We start from the raw sequence: 23,555 nt of genomic DNA on the forward strand, positions 1-23,555 counted from the left end.
TATATCGACAAATTTTAATGTAGCCTACCCATTTTTTGCACTATTTTCTTGTCTTGAGAAAACTGAAAAAAAGCAGCCTTTGAGGTGCGATTGCGTCACCGCGGCGCGAGGAGGGCTGACGTGTTTGAAAGCGACTTCAAATGCACCCTCTCCGTTTCCCCATTCATTGCGCGCTGGTGACGACAGGAGTTGTGTGTGAATTCACATATAAATGTAAGTTATCCCCCAGTTTAACCAATATGTAATATCTAAATCAAACTGCAATATCCATGATGTCCAAAATGTCAGTTTTTCATAAATTCAATATTTGTCTCTGAGATGGAGTTGAAAAAAACCCTAAAGTACTGTACTTTAAATTTAGACTTAAATACAGAGTATATGTATAAATGTGAAAATATATTTTCATAGTTAACGTTACATTTAACATAAAAGATAAACAAGGTTAACTAATAGTTGCTATCAATATAAAAGTGACATTACACAGTTTACCATACATATTTTACCTGGTCCAGACGGGTCTGGTGTCCCGTCGTCACCGGCATTGAAGCATGTCAAAATCCAATAGAAAGTCATAAAACTTTTCTGCATCCATTTCCCTTTTTAAAATCCTCTCACACAGCTGCTAGGCCATGTAACGATGCTCGGCTCATTGTTGCCAAGTCTGAAATTGGGCTACTTTTACACTTGTGCCGTGATTACGCTACTTTTGGGATGGTTTTGTTGCGCAGACCTGGCAACCCTGCACCTCAGTTAGCTTCCTTCACTTCAAAGGCCCCACCCTTTTCATGCACTTCGAAGTGCGCAGCCTCTGAATCACTATATGACTTTCTTCCTTCTGATGAATACGATCGGAGATATTTTAATATCCTGACGCATCCGAGCTTTATAATGGCAGTGAACAGGGGTCACGAGTATTAGCTGAAGAAAGTGCTTCCACATTCATATACTGCCTTCCGTATTCAACGTACGAAGAAAGTGTAAAACTCTTGCAGTTCAAAAGCTTCCCTAATTAACGCCTTCCCTAATTAACTCATGGAAACTTGAGGTCTGGCGGAAGCTAGATATTTTACTTCATAACTTGTTAAAATATGGGTATTGTTTTTACACAAACGCATCTCTTCGCTTCAGAAGGCCTTTATTAACCCCCCGGAGCCGTGTGGAGTATGTTTATGATGGATGGAAGCACTTTCTTCAGCTCATACTCATGACCCCTGTTCACTGCATTATAAAGCTTGGATGCGTCAGGATATTTATTAATATAACTCCGACTGTGTTCATCAGAAAGAAGAAACACCTAGGATGGCTTGAGGGTGAGCAAAGCTTGGGATAATTTTCATTTGAAAGTGAACTAATCCTTTAACAGCCGCTGCTTAATAGTCCCATTAAAATTAATGTCAAAAATATCAACGGAAACATAGTTATTTCTAACCTAATTAAGGTGTGAAAACAAATTAAGGTAAATTTGAATGTTCCAGATATATATCTGGATACTCCTATTTGTAATAATCATGCTTTTCTTCCGGGGTTGCATGACAAGCTCTTTTTTCAGTGGAAACATGGGTATTGTAACAATTCAGGATCTTTAGGGAAGGTACTTTTTGTTCTTTTGAACAGCTAAAACAATATTATGCTCGTTTCGGCACATTTTTTACGTTATTTGCAAGTTAGAGACTTTGTTAGAAAGCATATTCCAGACTTTTAAGTTTTGAATTTGAATCCCACTTTGGAGAGAATTGTCATAGTACACCCTGGTATGAATGGTAATGTATCAAACTTTTACAAATTATTGCTAGAAAAAGTGCACAACAACACTCAGAAAATAAAACATGATTGGGAAAAGGAAATGGGTTTTGATATTCATGAAAACATGTGGGATGAGTGCTTGAGAAATGTACATATATGTTCTGTAAATGCTAGACATAACTTGATTCAGTTCAAGATAATTCATAAGCTTCATTATTCTAAATCAAAACTTCATAAAATGTATCCCATGATACCACTCTGTACGCCTACCACTCTCCACTCTGTAATAAGTGTAAAATGACAGAAGGCACCCTGTTTCATTCTTTAAAGTCATGTAGTAAAATTCAGCTTTTTTGGAAACATATTTAAATTTCTTTCGGAAGTATATTCTATCAATTTGGAGCCTGAGCCTTGTATTGGACTTTTAGGAGCAGAGAATGCTTTTTGTAGCAGTTATCAAACACAGGCCATTTCACTCTGTATGATGCTCGCAAAAAGGCTTATTTTACAGATGTGGAAAGCCAATTCTGCCCCTACTTTTGAGATGTGGGCTAGGGAACTGGGAAATATGTTGCATTTGGAGGAACTGAGATTTATATTAAAAGATAAACTACCCATTTTCATTAAGATTTGGAAGCCAATAAGGCTGTTCCTACAGGTGGACTGAATATATTGGTAAATATCTCCTTTAATCAAACTGTCTGATTATACATTATTTTAATTTCTGTTGTTGCCATTCACCAGGATAAAAGATTGTGTATTTTCGCTCTGTTGCTCATGTACAAAAGGTTTTTGTTTGTAAAGCATGTGAAGTAACCTTCTACAATTATTGCAATGTGTGTATGGGGGGTGGGGGTGTTCTAATTTCAAGCTGTAAATATTTAGCTCAAGTAGTGTCACAGACACGCCAGGCTCTACACTATCACAGACACAGCACACGTCATCACCAGAGTTTTAATCACTCACACCTGCAGCCCATCAGCACTCTCATCACCAGCAGAAAAGGCTCACGCTCTCACTCAGTCACTGTCCGGTCTCGTTTGCACATGGTTCTCACCACTTTGCTTACCTTAAGGACTCCTCCGAAGATACTTACCCGTCTCCAGTGTGTTCCCTCATCTCCTTGTGTTCTCCTTGTCAACCGTGAGTTCATCAGTGTCTGCTCAAGCTCCAAGTCTGTCATCTGTCTGCCATTCCTGCAAAACAAGACAAGTATCAGTTCCTCATGTACATCTGCCAACGTATCAACCTGCATTCACTTACCTGCACTCTGTTTACTCTTCTGGTTGTTCAATAAACATCATTACCATTATTCCTGTGTCGCTGTCCCCTTCTGTACTTGTAACAAGTACCATGTACAGTGGTACTGCTTAAAAAGTTTGATGAGTTATTTATCCTGTACACTAACTCTTTAGCTGGCATTGTGTGTGTGTGTGTGTGTGTGTGTGTGTTGTCTTCAAGAAAATTAAAATAAAGAGGGGAAAAAAAATCCTTTAACAGTGATGGGAATGTCTGTGTGTGTTCACCTAGAACACTCTATCAACCAAATTGTCACACACACCATGTCAACCACATACTCTAGCAAAACCCCAGCAACTGCATGCCAAGAGCCAAGCAACCATCCAGAATCTCCTAACAACACTTTAGCAAACACCCAGAACATCTATCTATTCTGGCCTAACTGACCAAACTATATAAAACAAGACTTTAAATTGGCTTTATGACAAGCCAGCATAAATTTGTCTTTTAAACTAGTTGTTTTTCTTGATTGCTAACACACAATTCCTAACACCATTCAACATTTTCTCACAACTATAAACACAGTCTCGAAACTATACATCAACTTGACAAACCTCAAATTTCTAGGTCAAAATAAAATGTTCTAGTCAAAAATGTATTCTCTTCTGACAAAATCAAATGCACCACAATACAATAGCCTTTACTGCCATTTACAGTACAGTAAAAAAAAAAAAAAGAAAAAAGAAAAAAAGTAAATTCAGCATCCTCTGCACATTTGGCCAAATTTCATTACAGTATACAGTACTATAACAGTATATTGGTCTTCTGACACAAGACTATATCCCTAGGCAGTCATTTCTTAGTTCTGCAAAAATACAGTACACATAAAAAATGGCTACAAAGAAAGTTGACAATCACAAGTTTGAGGGTTTTACAACATGTGCTCCAGTTTACTGTAGAATAGTGAAATTTCCCTCATCTAAAGTACTGGTACTGTGTACAGTAATTATACTGTATGTGTAAGTTTAAAACACTCGTAAATGATTCTTTAAGCTCTCTCTCAGATTTTGACTGGTGTGTCATCAGTTTTGCTATCTAAGGTTGTCATTTTAAACGTTTTGAGAAATGTGTCTTTGTTTTGAGAAATGAACGAATGGTTTGGGAAACTGGGCCAACTGAATCACTAAACGTGTTAGCAATTGAGAAAAACTAAAATACGTTTAGATTCGTACCTAACTCTGCTATTAGTTTCTGTGATCGGGATCTTCTTATTGATTTCATGTTATTGTTTCGTCACATTGCAAAAAGACCTTTATCCATGATGAAAGTGGAGCGGGCGGTCGGAGAATCAGCTCGCCAAAAAATTACGAAATTAATCTCAGACATATTCGGATGGGACTACATTTCACAGAGGATTTCTGAGTTAGCCAAGAAGCAGTAATTTTCCGTTTCATGAACAAATGGAAAAACAATTCGTAAGTGAACTTGGTTGCGCTGTGTTTTGACTCACAAAGAACCGGTTCATAAGAGTCATTTGTTAATGAAGCTGACTACACTGGGCGCGCTGCGTGCGCGTGCAACCGTCATGCAGTGTATTGAAAGACGTGTTTTCTTGCCATTATTTTGTGTTACGCTGTGTTTTTTTAGGTCACACTGAAGCGCCGCTGCAGTACTTGAAACACTGCTTACATTTATATTTTATTCTGTGATAATTCTGGGGTGGCAAAGCTTTTTCTTAGGGTGCCAGTTGCCACACCGTGCCACCCCGGTAGATCCGCCCCTGCCCTGAATTGGGACACAGCTATTGTGTTTCCCCTGTGACCTAGCTTCCCAGTGTGTCTGATTAGTTATCTCATTCACCTGTTCTGTTAATTATCTTGTTAGTTCCCTGATCATTAATACCCTGTGTTCTCCCTCATTCTCTGTCTGTTCCCGTCAATGTTAGGATGTGTTAGTGTGAGTTATCTCTCTGTTCTCATTAAATTCTAGTATTCCTATTCTCCTTCATCTGCGTGCTGTTTCCACTAAGCGTCATGTGACACCATTACTACCACATTTCTTTTACCTTTCATACTGCTTAGAAACTTTTGTACTCTTTCTAAACTATATCCACATTCCTTCCTTACCTCGTTTCCCACAAGTTCTGGAAAATCTGCCTCTCCACAATCAGAAACTGACAAATCATCAGCAGAAGAATCGTCAGATAAATCATCTATGTTACCATCATCCTTTTCTTTCACCACCTCTTGACTTTTTCTATAGGTGCCTTAGACTTTAAAGCTTTTTCACTCATTTTAACTTTCTTTTTTTACCACTGAACTTTAAACGTGCCATTTGCATCACTCAACATAATTCCTTCCTCTTCCATATCAATTTCCAACTTTTTGTTTGCCTCTCCGCTTTGTGATTTCCGCTTTTTTGCGCCTCATCTCACTCTTCTGCATCACCTTGCAAAGGGACCGCTTGCTCAGGAAATGAATGCCCATTTCATAGATTTGGTTGTTGCGAAAATTACATAATCAAACCCTTCAACCCTGAACTTTAACTCAATGTTCAACTCCTCTGCATCATTTTTTAAAATCATATGAAGCTGTCTCCGAAAAGGAGACAGCATGTTTTAAAAGAGGAGACCTACTCCCTAGTGGTATATTTTTAATTGTCGAGAAAATCTGTCCATGTCTTTGCAATTCTCGTTCTATCTCATCGCTTATGAATGGAGGCGCTTTAGAAATAACAACTTTCCTCGCGGGATTAACAAGCGGAAAAACTTGGAAATACTCATCCTTAATCACTACCCCTCGTTCAACGATTAAATCAACTTTCTCGACTGTTTTTAAAAAGATCACTACCGCACTGTTCATTCTCTACAAAAAAAAAAAAAAAATCCACTTTGATAGAAAAAAAAGACGGAAAGAAAGTAGTATCACTCACCACACACTTAACATGCACCTCACCCACTCACCACGCTCAGGCATGTGCAGAGAGAGAGAGAGAAATAAAGAATATGGCATATGAATCTAAAGACAGCTAATGTGTCAGTGTCATTCAGGTAAGACCTCATGAATCCAATTTTTTTTAATTTATTTATATATATATATATATATATATATATATATTTTTAGATTGTTTGCTTTCAGCTGACTAATAGAGACATTTTCATAACAACAGGGCTCCATGTACTGTGTTAATATAAAGGAATTTGTGTTTTACCCGTATTTTGAATTGCGCATTATAATGTGTTATAAATTTAACTTATAATATCATGGCAGAAAATTGCCAGTACTTTTCAACAGATTTTTTCTTACAGTGACAAGTAATATATGTACAACTATTCAGTCACAGTAAATCCGTTCTCTTTGGTCAATTATACATATTTATAAGAACTATTAAAAGAATAATACAGTATGACCCTAATGTAAACCAGAGTGAAAAAGAAGTACACTGTAGCATACCATTAAGTACTTCTTTTATTATTATTATGAAAATTGTATACTTTAAAAATAATGCACTCATGCTCCAAAATATTTCCCTACATACAAGTGCGAATACAAGTGTGAACTGAACATAATGATTATAGACACTTAATTGCAATTAGTGAAAGTGTGCTATAGTTTAAATTTTATATTGAATACAATTACCTGAAATTTGGATTTTTTTTTTTTTTTTTTGCATGTACTGACAAACATGGTAAACTAAAGCATACTGTGTCATTTCTATTAAAACCTGAATGTCATGTATTTAAATACATTTGTGATTGTACATTTAGTACATTTAAAATATATTAAATTTAAATGTAATATTGAATATCACTACAGATACACTAAAAATAGCACACTAAAAATATAATCGAATACTTTACATGTGATTTAGTATATTAGTCAACACATCACAATAAGTGTACTTTAAAGCATGAAAAAAGACATAAAACAATGATTTAAAATACTTTAAAGTAATGTTTAATTTGACATTACAAAGTGTACTTTATGAAGTGTGTTTAGAAACATCTGCAATTACAGCTTTTTTAAAAATGTATACCTTCAAGATCTTAAGTAAGCTAGTGCACATTCTTTTCAGTTAAAGGCACTTATTTTTCACAGTAGGATACATATAAAATACGCTTTCTTGATTGACGGAACAGGCAAAATGATGTGGAAAGATTTTTTAAATTTGGCTACTGTAACCATGTTACTTAATCTTTAATAAATTATAATACAATATAGAGTATTAATACATTTGTGTCCAAGTTTCTTCACTTTATTATTTCACAACTGTTTAAAGCAAACTTTTTGATCCAAATCCTCTGTGAAATGCAGGTTTTAGCATATACAAATGAACATCTTAAGGTGAAGCGTATATGCCAGATTATAAAATTATTACTTTTTATATTACAAATTACTTTTAAATCATAAAATTGTGCAGGAAGAAGTCCTGGTTTTCTGGGCCCCTCTGAGGGTGCTGAAGTCGAAGCAAGATATTCCACATCAGGAGGACTGTACATCAATCATTAGTTTGAAAAACAAACTCTTCAGAGTTTTTCAAAGAAAAAGCTATAAAGTTTTCCTCTAGCACTCGACTGCATTCTATGAACAATGTTAACATAATGTGATTAATCACTTCATTGTTAATGATGATTTAAATAGACCATATTGGAAATACATTTTATATAAACACAGCAAACTAAATCAGCTCTTTAATCTATTTTGTCTTTCAGCAGCTCAAAGTGACCATAGAGGACAAAAACAAAAACGGTGATCGTGACATCTCAAGCACAGCAACTAAAATTACTAACTGATGTTTTGTGAAGATCTGCATATAAATCAAATGGATTTTTATTCAGATTATAATTCTTCATATCCAGACATCAGACTAATTATCTTTCTCATTGCTAGTGTTTGTGTGGGTCTGCCAGCTCTGGTTTGGGCCTGTCTTCATATGCGCCGCCACAGAGGCCGAATTTCAACCTTTATCATTATCCTCCTCTTCAGTGACCTGATAGAACTGATCCTAAATCTATTTACAGTGTCATGGCTACTCATAAAAATATACTTGTACGGTAACATGGTTTTCCAGTCTTGGTCAGCATTAAGTTTATATGGTTTTCACCTGCATCAGCTGGTGGCTCTAGAGGGGGTTTTGACACTGAAATATCCACTGTGTTCTGCTCATATTTTCTCACTGCCCTGTTACATCATAATCTTCATGCTTGTGCTTGTGTTTTCCTTACCGAGTGCATTCATTTTTTTCATGCATCCATTTGGAAATCTACCCAATATGATATTCAGTCTTGGCACAAGTTTGGCACCACTGAGTTTATTGGCTGTAACATGTACACTCACCTGTAAAGCTCCTCCAACTCCTGTCAGAAAAAACACACATTCAGTGTTCATTGTTAGCATGGTTACTTTTGTTATGCTGTACTTACCATTCATGTTGATCATCTGTTTAGATTTATTCACTATAGTCCACAAAATGTGGTATGTGATGTCTGTCTGCTTGATGAGTTTGAGAGTGATTTCAGACCCAATCCTGTGTGTTCTGGTCTGCAGAAATCTCAAGGATGTTCACGACAAACGCACACAGAATGCTGATGAGACGTCAGTCTGAACTTGATGGCTGCCATGAGTTTTATCAGTCCTTGGGTCTGAATTTGCTCATTCAATCACTGTGCTTTATTTTAGAGCTACATTCCAAAAAAAAAGAAAAAAAAAAAGAAAGAAAAGAAATTAAAATTATCTATGATTTAAAGAAAAATATTTAATTAAATAATTATTAATAATTCAAAATAATTAAGTCTATGATTACTAAGAGTGAAAGTGTGCTATTGCTGTGCCACAAACAGCATGAAATTGACTTTCTAGCTCTGTACTGATTGTTTATTATTCTGATTTGTTTGTTCAGCTGTAACAGTTCCAGTAAACTGTTACCTGTCTTCTTTACTTTGTGTAAGTTGTAATTTTACTCCCTGCCATTAGAGGGCACTAGGGGGTCATTATCAGGGAGACTTCTCTAGGCTAGAGAGTAAAAGGAAGGAGGAAGTTTGAGTAGTGCTGTGTTTGAAATCGCCCCCTATACCCTCATTCACTATTCCCTACATTACTCCACTAATATAGTCCATTTGAAGGAGTGAATGAAACGAGTGAGTGAATTTGGACACTGAGTGCACCGGAAGGGCTGCCGATCTTGCATAGTTTGTGCTTGCTATTTAATAATCATTTGAAATGTAGCAAACTGGCAGCTCCAGTAGTAATGAATATTTATGTTAAACTCTGCCATGAAAACTAGCATGTACAAACGAAATGATGATCAATTAAAAAGGAAATTATACCTGGATGATATTATACTGGACCAGCGCGATTTGGAAAATAAATGGATGATTGATTCAGCTGCGGGCGCCATCTCCTGGCGAGATGCGGGAATTCATTCAGCACGCGACTCTCACAGTGCATTATGGGTATTCTCTAGCCGTTGAGCGTGCATCGGTTCTACACTTGTTATTGCAGTGCATTGTGGGATTGAATGAGTGCACTCAACATCATCCACTATGGTTTCAGACACCACTACAAATGGCTGTCCCCTCAAATAGTGCCCTATTTAAGGGTATAGGGGCCAATTTCGGACACAGCCTAAGATATACCTGTTAGCTGGGAGTGTTTGCTCTCTCCATGCTTTCATCTTAGAAACCCTGGTTGAGGAACATTTATGTTCTACATGTCAATGTGAGTTTATTGGTTTCTTTATCTTCATTAGAGCTTTTAGTGGAAAATGTATTTTGTTTGCTGAACCTCATGTTGTATTGCTTGTTTTTGCTTTGTCCAGAGGGTTTTTTGTATCTACTTGATTTTGAGGACATCTCATCTGGTTCAAGATTTTGATTTGTGTTTCTCCTCAATTTGGGATTATATCTGCGCTCCTTTACAAACTTTGGATTAACCTGTGATGGGTGAATTACAATCTCATGCTTTTAATATCCTAACATCTACAATGAAGTGAAGTACAAAAGGACATTTGTGGTACTCAGGACTTTAATGTTGGGTGGACATTTATAAGTACTTGCTTCCAATGGTGAAAAGGTTGATAATTCTGCTTTATGTATTTTTGTCAAGACATTTGTGGTGTTCCAAAATTGAATATTTTGCTGACAAGGAAATACAATGTGGTATTAAGTGGTGATTGATCCCTCCTCATTTATTTATGTGACTCCTGATTTAATTGTTACATAATTTGGCACTCGAACAGGGACTTTGATCACCACTTTAACAACTTTGAATCATATGTTTTGTTTCTTCAATATGTCTATGTATAAGCATCAGTTTTTCACCCAGTGTGGTTTACCCGAGTGCTTGGTTACAATTTGTGAAAAGGTATGAAAGGGTTGTGACCAATAACTGCCTCATCTCTTAGTTTAAGACTTGGCTGAGGCTCCTGCACGAGACAACTCTGAGTCTATTCTCAAAATGGACCTAGTCTATACTTCTGAACCTTTTATAACCCGATGTGAGCCAGTTCAGGAACTGATAAGCTCATTTAGTAGCCTGTATTTAGAGTCAGAAGGCTGTTCCAGAAGAGGACAATGACTCAAGTGGTCTACCACCTCCACCACCACCGGAAGAGGATGAGGAAAGTCTGATTAGTCTTACCATTGTGACAAAGGTGAGACAACTGGAGCACAGACCGGACAAGATGGAGAAAGAGAGTGTAGAACGTGTCTGGGGAGTCGAAACGTACATTTAGAATTCTCTTCAACAGTATGACCATCATTTGATTGCTGTAGAGGGGCAGATGCCAGACTTGACAAAGCTAATGTCCAGTCAATCATCCTTAGACAATGAAAGTTTGAAGAAGTTGGAGGAAAAACTTGTTGCTTTTATAGAAGAAAAGAATAACCAGCTAAAGAAAACCCTAGAAAACCAACTACAAGGTAAAGCTGTGATGGATTGCATGAAAAGACGGGACAGCCATCTCAGGTTTATATTTTGTCTTACGCCTGGAGCTACCTCTACACCAACTATCGCGTCAACACCAGATGTACAGGTGTAACTTCTATGCTACACCAGCTGCCTTATAAAATGGCCGTTAAAATAGAATTCCCTAAGTTTGGGAGCACAGCAGATGAAGACCCAATAGCTTATTTGGAGAATTGTGACTCCTTTTGATGATTTGGTGCGCACAGGAGCTTTGGTAGAGTGGGGTATTGCTGAGGAAAGGGCCTTCTGGAAGCAACGTCAGGCTGAACAGTCCTCCAGAAGAGGTAATGTCAAGCTACTAACCTTGACTATAACTTTGCGTAACCATTCTTGTGAAGCCATTACGGATACAGGCAGTTCATACTCTTTAATCCAGGAGTCATTGTGGAGGAGATGGAAGGATGAGACTGAGTCTTGGTAGTCCAGTCGGGGACAGACATTTGCCCTTACCAACGGCCATGTCCAGAGGGCATTTAGGTGAAGTTACTTGGGAGTGTGCTCTACAAGGATGCACAAACCCATTGCAACTATTCATCATGAGAGATGCGGACCTAGCTTTTCCGCTCATCTTAGGCCTTGAGTTCCTTGTGACATGTAGAGTCACACTGGATTTTGATACCTCCGCATATTCATTGCCTGGGCAAAAGGAAATATTACACCCTTTTTCTTGTTATGACCAATCACCCTCAGTTAACATACACTGTGCCCCGCCAATAGTGCAAGTATCCGATGACTCCATAGTTGCCATCAAAGAGTTGGTGGATCTTGCTGATGCCTCTCGGGCAGAGAAGAGGGGTTGCTGTTAAATTGGCCGACTGTCTGTACTGATGCACTGGGTCAAACCTCTATCATTAAGCACCAGATCATAACTAATGACCCCATCCCCGTACGGAAAAGAGCTTATCCTGTTCCAGTTAATAAGCAAAACTTAATTGATGGGGAAGTTAAGGCCATGCTGAGTAAAGGTATAATACAGCCATCTACATCCCTATGGGCAGCTCCAGTAGTGCTAGTACCCAAGAAGGATGGAGGTATGCGTTTCGGTGTGGATTATCGAGTCTTGAATGCCAAAACCTCACTGGATGGCTTTCCCATGCCTCAGATACAAGATATTTTGGAGTCTGTCTACGGAGCAACAGTATTTAGTACCCTAGACCTCAAGACGGGATACTGGCAAGTGTTGATGGATGAAAATAGCATCCAAAAAACTGCTTTTGTTACAAAGTACAACCAATATGAATTTGTTCGTCTAGCTTTTGGGTTGAAAAATGCTGGTGCAACGTTCCAAAGGCTGATGAAGAAAGTTCTACAGGACCTTATAGGCAAATGTTGCTTTGTGTACATAGACGACATTGTTGTATACTCCAGAGACATCCAGCAACATTTTCAAGATCTGAAGAAGGTGTTTGCTTCGCTGGAATCAGCTGGCCTAACCCTTAACCTCAGGAAATGTAAATTGGTAAGGAAATCACTGACTTTTCTGGGACACGTCATTTCAGCAGAAGGTGTCAAGACAGAAGATTCCAAAGTGGATGCTGTCAAGAATTTTCCTATGCCAAAAAATATTAAAGAAGTTGAGCGTTTCCTAGGTCTTGCAGGGTGGTATCATCACTTTATTCCGCATTTTTCAGACCGTGCTGCTCCACTTCATGCCCTTAAGAGGAAGGGTGTACCCTGGAACTGGATTGAGGAGTGCCAACATTCTTTAGAAGATCTGAAGAATGCCCTGCAAAAGGCCCCAATTCTCATGCCTCCAGACTCAAGTAAAACATTCAAAGTGCAGACTGATGCGAGTGACTTTGGACTTGGGGCTGTACTGACTCAGGAGTCGGAAAAGGGAGAACATGTCATTGCCTATGCATCCCGGCTGCTTCAAGGAGTCAAAAATCATATGCAATTTCAGAGAAGGAATGCCTCGCTGTGGTCTGGGTGGTTGAGAAGTGGCGACAATACCTAGAAGGGAAACCCTTTGAAATCCTTACTGATCATGCCGCACTCACTTGGGTATTCAACCATCCTCGCCTGAGACTTACCAGGTGGGCTATCCGACTTCAGGGGTTTGACTTTACTGTGAGGTACCGAAAAGGGAGATGTAACGTCGTACCTGATTCACTGTCCCGTGCAATGCCTGAGGGAGAGCTACTGGGAAGTGTTTCAGTATGTCAAGCAAAGGATGTGAATGGAGACTTACCGATTAACTGGGAAGAACTTGGTCGAAGCCAGAAAAGTGACCCATCATTGCATCCTCTGTGGGATGAAGCCAAGCTTAACCCTATCGACCCCCAACGTATCCACTATGTTGTACAGAATAGCTTTCTGTTCAGATGTGTTCCTGAAAGTCAAAAGGGCCATACTCTGCAAGTCATCATCCCAAAGGACAATGACAATCCTTTGAGCGGGCATCTTGGGCACATGAAAACATTGCGTAGATTACTCAACGTGGTATACTGGCCAGAAATCCAGCAAGATGTATGGGATCACTGCAAACAGTGCCAAGTCTGTCAGCAATACAAGCCACGTATATCCAAACTTTCTGGAACCCTTCAATCTACTCCTGTAAAAGAGCCTGGATATATGGTAGGCATTGGTCTTATGGGACCATTTCCGAGAAGCGTGAAGTTGAATGAGTATTTACTGGTTACTGTGGATTACTGTAGCAAGTGGGTCGAGGTGTTTCCCTTGCGGTCAGCTAAGACACCTTTGATAACTAACATCCTTATCAAGGAGATCTTTACCCGATGGGGAGTACCTACTTATTTGGTGTCAGACCAAGGACCACAATTTACCTCACAACTTTTGAACGCTACCTGCAGACAGTGGGGTGCCATTCAAAAACTTACCACTGCATACCACCCGCAAACTAACCTGACTGAAAGGGTGAACAGAACTCTTAAGGTCATGATCGCATCGTATGTTAAGGACAATCACCGGAAATTGGGAACAGTGGATCCATGAGTTCAGGTTTGCAATTAATTCATCTTGGCAGGAGAGTACCAACTATACCCCCGCAGAAATCGCTCTAGGGCGCAAGTTGAAAGGATCCCTCGAACTACTCCAATATCGTTCGCCTGATCCTGACCAATCTGCATATGAAGTTATTGAACGTCAGCAATCACTTTTGGAAAGAATAAAAGAGAATGTCACAAGAGCACAGACCAGGCAACAGAGATATTACAACATGAAGAGGCAGCAAGTAACCTTCCAGGAAGGAGAACTTGTCTTGGTTCGAGCTCACCCATTGTCTCGTGCAGGGGACGCATTTATGGCCAAGCTAGCACCTAAGTGGCAAGGGCCTGCCAAAGTTTTGAAACAGTTGAATAACGTAAACTACAGAGTTGAGATGTTAACCGAACCGAAGCAAGTTGAGATCTACAATGTAGAAAATCTAGTAAACAGTAAACTGTTACCTGTCTTTTTTACTTTGTGTAAGTTGTAATTTTTTACTCCCTGCCATTAGAGGGCACTGGGGGTCATTATCAGGGAGATTTCTCTAGGCTAGAGAGTAAAAGGAAGGAGGAAGTTTGAGTAAGTGTCAGAAAAAATCTCCAGGTCCTGCAGATTCTTCAGTTTTCCAGCATTTTTTGCATATTTGAACCCTTTCCAGCAGTGACTGAATGATTTTCACACTGAAGACAACTGAGGGACTCAAACACAACTTTTAAAAAAGGGCTTATGGACTATATGTAAACATCTTTTATGTAAAATATCTTACTCAGGACAGTACTAAATAAAAAATAACATGCATTTTGTATGATCTCTCTTATTTTGTTAAAATTTTGCACATTTTCACAGATTCTGCAAGTGGTTCACTTTTTCTATATACATATTATATATATATATATATATATATATATATATATATATATGTGTGTGTATATTGTTACAGTACAGAAGGGTCGCAGACAGGAATTAGCAAACAGGTAGTTTATTGACACCAATGGAGTGCAGAGTGGTGATACTGTCCTATTGATGGTTGCAGTTGTGGAGAGCTTGAGTGACGCTGGAGAATCTTGACACGGAGAACGGAGAACACTCACACACTGACGGAGAAACACGCGAGGAGAACAGGAGACACTGGAGACAGGTAAGTAGATCGTTTGGAGTCCTTAAGGTAAGCATACAGGTAAGTGTAGATGCAAACGAGACCAGACCTAGAGTGAAGAGTGTGAGTGTTCTTCATACTGTGGGTGATGAGGTGCTCATGAGGTGCAGGTGCCGGTGATCAGTATTCTGGTGACAGTGTGCGTTGTGATTGGCTGACGGTGGAGCCTGGCGTGTCTGTGACATATATATATATATATATATATATATGCATATGTATGTGTGTATATATATATATATGTATATGTATGTGTATATATATATATATATATATATATATTTGTCACAGAAAAAGAATATGTGAATAAATCAATTTTGACAAAAATGTCATATAGAACTTTATAATTCAAGGGGACGAGTTGGTCACGTGATCGCAACATGGCAGCCAACCATCCATATAGTACAATAAAATAGCTAACAAAATGCAGCTGTCACAGGTGGCTGCTAACAATGAAGCTCACGACAAGAATAGTACAAGGAAACAGACTTTATTCCAAAAATACATGAGAAAACTCAGGGAAACAAATATCACAACCACTTAACATTGACCACACTGAACAATGAACTCAGGAAACACGGGGCTTGAATAACAAGAAGAACTAATGAGATAAATAACAGAACAGGTGAACAGATCAGTATGAGGGAACAAACTAGGAAACCAGATCCAGTTTATGTGTGACTTATAAATGTAAAGATCATTACAACAGCATGAATGTGGATGTGAGATTTACTTTAATAGGATCACAAAGTACACTGACAGACAGAGAATATACACTGTAAAAGTGTATATGTGAAGGATAAATATAAGGGATAAAGGGATAAAAATAATAAAACTTTTAGTGCCACTTGCAGAGTGGTCACATCCGTAACAGCCCACCCAGCACCAGATATCATTAGGACATTGTTTTTTAGGCTAAATCAAGTCAGCCCGTCATGGCCTTCTTTTAGCCCAAAAATAGACGTTGAAAATTGGGCTTTGTTAGGTACGTCTGATTTGGTCCAAATTTAGCCCAAATATAGATGTTGAAAATTGAGATTTGTTTAGTCCGTCTGATTTTGTCCAAATTTAGCCCAAAATAGACGTTGAAAGTTGGGCTTTGTTTGGTCTGTCCGGTTTGGTTCAAATTTAGCCCAAGACGTGTGTCTGTTTCGGACCACATAGCCCTAATGTGAACATAATTAAAGTCTATTGTAGCAATAGCAAGTGATGAAGTAGATTGTAGAAATAGTTTCAAGTTACATGTCACAGCACAACCTGCACATCCCAGATAAATTATTTGTTAGTAAGCACCTACTGTAACGTTTAGCCAATGAAGGAAGATGAGGAACAGGATGCGATAGAAATAGCGTTTACTGGTGATACACATAAGAACAGCTTACATCCAACAGGAGAACATAACTCGTTTCACCAACAATGACTGACCATGAACAGACAACAGGCAGGAACTTAAATACACAGATGATGACTACTACACGGAAACAGCTGACAAGACTTAACTAATTAGAAACCATGGTGAATAATGAGAACTAATACAGACAAGACAGAACTGGGGCACGATCAAGCTCAAAACGGTGCACAACGTTTTGCTATGACATGTTTCATGGAACAACGGTGTGCAATGGGGTTTGAGATACGTTTTCTCTTGTTTGGTGGGTGTGTCAAAAATGTCAGCCCAATCAGCAGAAAAATCGTTTACAAATGTCTCCGCTGCAGCTTGGTATACGCAAGGGCAGTGACTGTAACATTGAGCATATTTTGCAGTATTAAACACGTATTTATACCGATTTCATCAGGCTCTGAAAATTCTTCAAAAAGAACACAAAGTATGGCCTTCTCAGCTGTCAAAGTTGCAACTCTGTCATCAGAACAGGGTGTTCAACGCACCACCGTTTCCATTTAAAAAATGTTTTGCAACGTTTTGTTGGGGCTGAACGCAGCCCAGATCTACACGTGACATAACACCCCCCTCGGAAAGGCACGTCTTCGCGCCGTGTCAGAAACAGTTCATGATGATGAAAGATGGCGGAGGCTTTGGTGGAGGGCGTAGAGTTGGTGCCGCAGGCACCATGGTGACACTGACAGTGGGAGGATCCAGGGCGGAGTACATATTGAGTACAAAATTAGTGCACAAAAATAGAGCACTTTAAGTACATTATAGAAATGTACTTTTTTTTCACCTGAGGGTGCTGATGCATTAGGCTAAATCGATTAAGTAGTGTCTGCTGCCTGGTGAAACCACAGTTGGTGGTAATTGGTGGTAAAGATTGTCCACTAGCAGCAGTCTCTAACCGCTCACTCTCCTCTATATTGCAGTCCCCATCCTCTTCTAGGTAACAATACACAAATAGCATTTACTTATTGGCAAGTAAAGTGAGTTAAATATGTATTGTATTGTGCTGAAATCTAGTGATGCATTATAATGCAAGTGCAAATGTTTTTAGGTCCTGATATCAAAGAATGCTCTGCTTTGATTGATTTACTATGTGAGTGAAAGTGTTTCAGGTTTTACTAATATAAAAATGTTCAGGGCCAAAACCTGGTAACACTTTACAATAAACATGAACAGGGGTGTTTGGGCTTTCTTTTGAGTCCATATGTTTAATTATATAAATAAAATAAAAGAACTACAAATATTTTTTTCTTTTTTTTCTTTGGTTTTTGTACCAGTGGTGTAAAGGAATAAGGATGGCACTCTTGGTGTATGTTCATACATATTTTAGTTAAAGTTGTCATGAATTGAGAAATCAACTTTCCCTTGAGCGTTTGATATATAAGAGGTCATCGTACTATAAGAATATCCTGTAAGTTTCAGAACTGAAAACGTCCTTGTTAGTAAGGTGACCAGATTTCTGAAATGGAAACGGGGGACATTTCCTATTTGTGTGGACAAAATATCACTGAAATCTCATTTGTAATTATCTATTAATTAAAAAAATGTGGACAATACATTTTTGGATTTTTAAAAAAAATGGTATTATTGTTGTGGGTTCCCTATATTACTATTAACATTAATAATTATTATGATTTAGTTTGATTATTAGGATTTTTGGTCTGGTTTTAATACAATTCGCCATACCCGCAACAACAACAACAACAACAAAATCACACAATGAAAACAGTTATTACTTATATACATTTGCAGTATATTACTTTAACATGAATAGTTAGTATGTTACTACCTTGAAAGCGATAATGATGTATCATCTTTTTTGATGATAATTGTGCTCTGCCCGCGTCCAGGTTATGTTCTTCATGAAGTAGCGAGTCGCGACCAAGTAGAGTCGGCATAGCTTGCAGTGTCATCTGTTGGTGAAAATAATCACTACACGATTGCTACTATAACCATCATGGTGCATGTTGGTCAGGCATTTTTGCAATGTATTTACGGGTTGTTTTGAATGAACTGTAAAACAGGGACATTTCTGGGGACAGCTCCAGTCGGTGACAGTACACCAAAAACTGGGAGTGTCACCTTACTTGTTAGTCCAATAAAAGCTTTTATTGACACCAGGCCCAGTCCTGGATTGTGCCTATCTAGGCCACCTCCGCAGAAGAAATCAAGGCCTACTTCATCATTGCAATGTTACATTGCAACTGGTGTGTTAGTAAGATGACAAGGAGAGAAGAGCGATACAAGACTAAAAATAACACTACCTTTCAAAGGATCCATAATGCTAGGAATATGATTATTTATTTTCAACAACATGAATTTCTCAGTTGAGGATTGTATTTCGTACATTTCACTCTGGATTCTTTGGTAAATCAATTGCATTTCGGAGCAGGCTTTGCAAACATACTTTTACAATATGGACTCGACAGTAATGCAACAACATGTAAGTAACTGTGTTAATTCTAATGCCTGATCTAATATATAATGATTCATGTACAGATGTTCTTTGTGTCAGTTTATCAAACAAGTGACTAAACGGTCAACTTCACGTTGTTTCTCTTAGGATGAAAATAATCTGTTATTTAAATGGTGATTAAATAATGTTTATAACCATGTTAATAGTTTAAATTATGACAATAATTGTTTAAATTGAATTTAAAGTCAAAATATGTCTTATTCCTTCTTATGGAGCCTGACTGATTTAGTTTACCACTAAATGTAAAATGAATGCATGAACTATCAAACATGTACTAACATTAGTGGCAACACTTTACAATATGGTTTATTAGTTAACATTAGTTCATGCACTTCTACAGCATTTATTAATCTATGTTAATGTTAATTTCAACATTTACATTATTAAAATCAAGAGTTGTATTTGTTAACATTAGTTAATGCACTGTGAACTAACATGAACAAACAATGAAGTGCCGTATTTTTATTAACAAAGAAAACCTCAATACAAGTAACAGTTGTTATGCAAATGCTTTATAACACTTATAGTTTTTTTAGCTTGACATTAGACGGAAAGCCTAGTTGTCTAACTCTGTGCTACATGTCTTTCGTTTATGTTCACATTAAAGGAGCACTCAGTAGTATTTCAAATAAGTCAGGCCGATACCAGCAACAAACGTCTAACCAATCAGCATTAGGGGGCATATGACGGTCGAGGATAGAGAACTAGCAAGAGGGAGATTTGAAAATAAGAAAAAAATATAGCTGCGAGAAGCAATCATCGGGGTTCAAGCACTTTAAGGCCTCTAATAGGTGCTCAAAATTCATTGGCCGATGGCGGCCATGTTTTTTGAGATACACCAATGTCCTCATGGACTATCATGCCCCCTTGGACCAAGACACTGCATGCCAAATTTCAAGTCGATCGGACTAACAGTTGCATATTACAATGATTGCTGAAGGATCATGTAACACTGAAGACTGGAGTAATGATGCTGAAAATTCAGCTTTGCATCACAGAAATAAATGATATTTTAAAGTATATTTCACAATATTATTGTATTTTATTGTATTTCACAAAATTCTGTATTTATTATGAAATAAATGCAGCCTTAATAAGCATAAGAGACTTCATTCAAAAACATTAAAAATAGTAATGTTTCCAAACTTTTGACCGGTAGTGTAGGGCTGAGGGCACTACATGTAAACACAATCATAAATTGCAATATAATAAAAAAATTATTTGTGTAATTTTAAAATAAAAATATGACTATTGCCATAGTAAAAACTAATTAAACATCTCTTTGAGTTGTACTGTGTACAGTCCTAGCTTCATTTTGCAGGTTCAGCTTGTTAAGGTGATCTGTGCTTTTTCTGCAAGAAAGAGAAGATTCTTTCTCTCCTCTCCTTGCATCTCAAGACTGAAAATCTCTCGACTCCATTTACTTTACATCACAACAGGGTCATAAATAAGGCAAGATGGCAGTCCTTACACACTTAATTAGTTTATATTTCCCCAACGCGAAGTTTTAAAATCCCTTCATTAAAACAACACACGTTTAGCAAGACTGTCCAAATTAGTCCAATTAAGCGATGACGAGTATCAGTGTTGCTACCTAGCTAATTGCAGATACCTAATTTTACAGAGAGAAAAGTCACGAAACATCTGTGGTTGAATATTATGTCAGAATTAAACGAGAAAGAAGGGATTCTTTAATGAATTCATCTCATTATAATGGTCGGTTGATGGCGCTAAACACACATGATCATTGTCTTAAAAGTGCTTGGACAGGAGAGTTAAAGATAATAAAATTAATACAATACATACAAAAATGCATACAATAATGTACACTTATTGATGTGTTTATTGTTGATGTGAGTTTTTTTTTATTATGTATGGTTAGTTTAATGATCATGAACACGGTTAACCATGGAAAATCAAATCTATATTTATTGCATTATAAGCTACCATCAATACTAAAGCTGGCACGGAGATATGTAATTACAAACTAAAGTCACTATGGCTGCGTCCGAAATCGCATACTCCCCTACTATACTGTTATCCTTTCAGCCAGAGCAACAGAGGGAGCTCATGAGAAGAACCGGAGTGTGTGAATCTGTGAAAGATATGCATATGCATTTGTCCGGTATCAACAAAGGCACAGGGAAGAGACAGATAAAACATTAAACCAAATAAATACACGATTATAATCATATAAGAATTGTATACGTTCCTCAAGCAGTCTCTGGTATTTTCCATAAATGTGTGTATTTATTAACGCCAGAGGTTGTAATGAAGGGTCGGCAGAGCGGGGATCCATTTGCAGCTTTTATTAAGAATAGTATATACACAGGTAAGGGCAGAGGCAGAGACGTAAACGGGGACAGGCAATGGTCGAGGCAGGCGGCAAACAAACACAGTCCAGTAAGCAGGCAAGGATCAGGGCAGGCAGCAGAGAATCACAACGAATAAACAGTCCAACAGAAACAGAGTAAACAGTCCACAAGAAAACGCTCAGAGTTGATCACCGGGGCAAATCAAGACTTCGCCAAGGGTGTGTGTGTGTGTGTGTGTGTGTGTGTCTTAAATAGTCCAGGTAATGATCTGCAGGTGTGTGTGGCAATTGGTGATTGGTGCATGTGATTGGAAGGGAGGATTATGGGAAGTGGAGTCCAGGAGCTGACAGGAACAGACAGTGATCGTGACAGAGGTGTACAGTACTTGAGTAAATGTAATTAGTTACTGTACTTAAGTATCTTTTTGGCTACTTTGTAGTTGTACTGAGTATCAAAGATATTGGCAACTTTTACTCACTACTTGACTACATTTTTGAGCAAGTAAATGTACTTTTTACTCCACTACATTTGTGATGAGTAATGCAATTACAAATTACATTTTTCATGGCAGCTAACTTTTTCTGCAGCAGTTTGTTTCTGATATAAAGAAGCGATATCGCCATCTAAGGGCATTGAAGGTACTATATCTTGTGCATTTTGCCTTTACTCGCCCAAAACTTGTCAACAAGGCTACTTTACATGAATGTGAGTGCATTAGCAGGTAGTTGCTGATCGCAGATGTTTTATTTATTAGATGAGGAAATGACTGCAACTGGTGATGAGGCTCAAACCAGCACATACAGTAGACTTTGGCTATTTAATTTTACTTAACATTGTTTTATTTATCCGCTATATTGACAAGACCGTTTTGAAGGATATTGGTGTTGGATATTGGTTGTTGTGTCGACCTTGATTTAATGCAACATTGAGGTGTTCAATTTTATTTTAATTTTAGAAAATAAACTTGATTTCTCATCCTACAAATCAATTGTTTCTTATTTTCACTGGCATGTCTCTCAGGACTAGTGCATCTCTAAGCCTGCATTCGGCATGAGTAAAATACTTAAGTACTGTTAAAATCAGATACTTTAAGACTTTTACTCAAGTCGTATTGGACTTGGTTACTTGTAACTTGTAGTGGAGTCATTTTCGATGTAAGGTATCAGTACTTTTACTCAAGTATGGTTTTCAGGTACTCTTTACACCTCTGATTATCGCAACGGTTAACATAGCCTTTAGCATCGCATATATGACAGTGAAAACGCGAAAATATCACATCATAAGGCTTTGGTGCTAGCATCAGTGACAGGTGAAGAACAGACAGCGGGTTGTTCATGTATTGCATGGGCAGTATGCTCTTGTAGTCATGCAGCAGCACTTTCGTGGAAGGTCAGTAAAGTAAAGGACAATTAAGGGCACGAAAACTGTTGTATAGTGATATTAACTAATAAATGTACTAGACTGAAATGTTGTCCCTGAGCGCCGTAACGACATCTCTCAAAAAGGTTTGCAGCTTTACAAAGTAAACAATGATCCAAAAAACACGTAGCCTCTTTGCTAATTAGCACACAAAGTACCATTAGTATGCTACTTCCGCCACCTCACCGGAAGTTGTACCCACATTCTTTTTTACAGTCTGTCTCATAGAAAACAGTCATATATGACACATTAATGATGACTTTTGCATATATTGTATAATAATAAGATTCAAAATGTGTACATCCTACCTACAGTAATTGCATGCTAGCATTTGGCCAAAACATGCAAGCTAGCCTATTATGTAAAGTGTTAGGAGCAAGCTAGCTATTGAAAACCTAACTGCACCAACCACGTAGGTAATTTATTCAGATTAAAGAGATAGACATTGACTCTACCAATGTATCTGATTCTATGCATCAAAATAATACATAATATTGAACTATTCATTGCGTCACGGTGATAGCTAGCAGTGTGCATCTGGTGGTCTGGTAGTGGGGTAGATTGTAACAAAGGCACACCATGTATTTGACATCAACTTATAAGGGCTGCGATATTCTTGCAAACTTTTGAATTAATCATTTTATAGTAAACAAATGTGGGTACTTTATATAAAAAATTGAGTACTCTTGGCCAAAAATTTTGTGAGTTGCAGATGCTGAAGCAAAAAGTCTTACAACCATACCCAGTCTCAACAATAAGAGATTCACTGTGCAGAGTAGACAGCTTTGTTGATTATAATATGATTACTTTAATCATATTTACTTTATGTAATTACTTTGTGAGATTGTGATGAACTGAGATGAATGACTGCCTTTAAGTGATTATAGGTGTCTTTGTGCACTTTATA

The sequence above is a fragment of the Ctenopharyngodon idella genome, chromosome 7, assembly GCF_019924925.1.
Source record: "Ctenopharyngodon idella isolate HZGC_01 chromosome 7, HZGC01, whole genome shotgun sequence".
Classification (NCBI taxonomy): Eukaryota; Metazoa; Chordata; class Actinopteri; order Cypriniformes; family Xenocyprididae; genus Ctenopharyngodon; species Ctenopharyngodon idella.